Here is a 2581-nt window from a genome sequence, read left to right on the forward strand (position 1 = left end):
ACAGAGCCAGAGCTATACAGGACCTTACTGTAGCACTTGTGGAGGGAAGCATTCCACTGAGCAATGTCGAGGAGTGTTCGGCAGTTGTCGTATCTGTAGGCAGTAGGGACATTTTGCCAGAGTTTGTCCCCAGAGAGATACTCAGAGATCACAGGGTGCTGAATCATCTGGATCAGTAGCTCAGACTGGTAGACGACCACCAGCTGCAGTTCATTCATTTCAGCCAGCACCATCTCAGTCACAGCAGAGGCCAGGAGGTAGCCAGACAGTGAGCCAACCTCGTAGTCAGCAGGCCCGAGTATTTTCTTTGACAGAGGTGCAGGCTCAGGATGCACCTGACGATGTTGTTGCAGGTAACTGTTTTATTTTTGGTTACCCTGCTTATGTATTGATAGATGCTGTTGCATCGCATACATTCATAGCTGAGCGATTTGCTTTGATGCATTCATTGCATGTTGAGTCATTATCTACTATAGTGTCTGTCTCTTCTCCGTTGGGGACATGTTTAATATCCGTAAAGTCTGTGAAACATTGTATGCTACAGTATGATGGGCATGAAATTGAGTTAGACTGTATTGTGCTTGGGTTGTCTGATTTTGACTGTATTATCGGTATCGATATGTTGACCAAGTACAGAGCTACTGTGGATTGTTTCCACAAGATTGTGAAATTAAAACCGGAGATGGCTGATGAGTGGAAATTTTATGGTAAGGTTTCTCGAGCCAGAAATCTTTTGAAATCTGTTATGAATATGACTTGATTATTGCAAAAAGGAGCGGACAGATTCCTTGTTTATTCAGTTGATTTACTGAAATCTAGTCCATCATTGGGGAACTTGCCAGTGGGGTGTGAGTTTGCTGATGTCTTCCCAGATGAGATTCCTGGTTTGCCTCCGATTCGAGAGATAGACTTCAGCATTGAGTTGATGCCAGGTATAGTTCCGATTTCGAGGGCTCCATACCGAATGGCACTGATTGAGTTGAAAGAGCTGAAAGAACAGTTGGAGGATTTACTGGCCAAGGGGTATATCAGACCGAGTGTGTCTCCTTGGGGTGCTCCAGTACTGTTTGTAAGAAAGAAAGACGGTTCGATGAGGCTTTGTATCGACTACCGACAACTGAACAAAGCAACAGTAAAGAACAAATATCCCTTGCCTCGTATTGATGATCTGTTGATCAGTTGCAGGGTTCATCTGTATATTCCAAGATCGATTTGAGATCTGGATACCATCAGCTGAGAGTCAGGGATTCTGATATCTCGAAGATAGCAATCAGAACCAGGTATGGACACTATGAATTTATTGTCATACCATTTGGTTTGACGAATGCACTAGATGTATTTATGAGGTTGATGAACCGTATCTTTCAGAGATATCTGGATGATTTTGTGATCATTTTTATTGATGATATTTTGATTTATTCGAAGAATATGATGGAGCATGCAGAGCATTTAAGAACTGGGTTGCAAATTTTGAGGGCTGAGAAACCGTATGCAAAACTGTCGAAATGCGAGTTTTGGTTAAGACATGTTGTATTTCTTGGACATATTATATCCGGAGACAGTATATCAGTTGATCCCAGTAAGGTTGAGGCAGTGATTTCTTGGCCGAGACCGACATCAATGCCCGAGATTCGCAGTTTTATGGGTTTTGCCGGATATTATCGTCGATTTATTAAAGATTTCTCGAGTATTGCCAAGCCTATTACCCAGTTGACTCAGAAAAATGCTCCATTTGTCTGGTCTGAAGACTGTGAGACCAGCTTTCTCGAATTGAATAAAAGACTGACCAGTGCACCAATCTTGACGATTCCATCTGGTACTGGTGATTTTGTGGTTTATTGTGATGCATCTCATCGAGGATTGGGTTGTGTATTGATGCAGCAAGGGCATGTTATTGCTTATGCTTCGAGACAGCTAAAGCCACATGAGACTAGTTACCCAATTCATGATCTTGAATTGGCGGCCATAGTTTTTGTGTTGAAGATATGGCGACATTATCTGTACGGTGAAAAGTTTGAGATCTATTCTTATCACAAAAGCCTGAATTACCTGTTTTCGCAATCCGAGCTGAATATGAGGCAACGAAGATGGCTTGATTTACTAAAGGATTTTGATTGTGAAATCAAGTATTTTCCAGGGAAATTCAATGCAGCAGATGATGCACTGAGTCGAAAGGTATGTTCATTATCCTTATCGACAATTAGTGTCTCGAATTTGATAAAAGACTGTTGTTTGTCTGGGTTAGCCTTTGAAACAGATTGTCAGCCTCTGAGATTATGTGCTATTCGGGCCGAACCAGAATTGATATTGCGAATCAAAGAGGCACAGAAAGTTTATCAGAATGTGCAGAATTCGATTGCCATGGTCAGAGCTGGACATCAATCGGAATATAAGATTCGTGACAGTGTTTTGTATGTGAATAATCGCATTGTTATGCCGAATGTTTCAGATTTGAGACAGCGGATACTAGCTGAAGCGCACAGTAGTCGTTTTAGCATTCATCCTGGTGGCAGAAAAATTTATAATGATTTGAAGACATAGTACTGGTGGAAATAAATGAAATATGATGTTACTGAATTTG

This window comes from Primulina eburnea, chromosome 15, assembly GCF_022965805.1.
Source record: "Primulina eburnea isolate SZY01 chromosome 15, ASM2296580v1, whole genome shotgun sequence".
Taxonomy (NCBI): domain Eukaryota; kingdom Viridiplantae; phylum Streptophyta; class Magnoliopsida; order Lamiales; family Gesneriaceae; genus Primulina; species Primulina eburnea.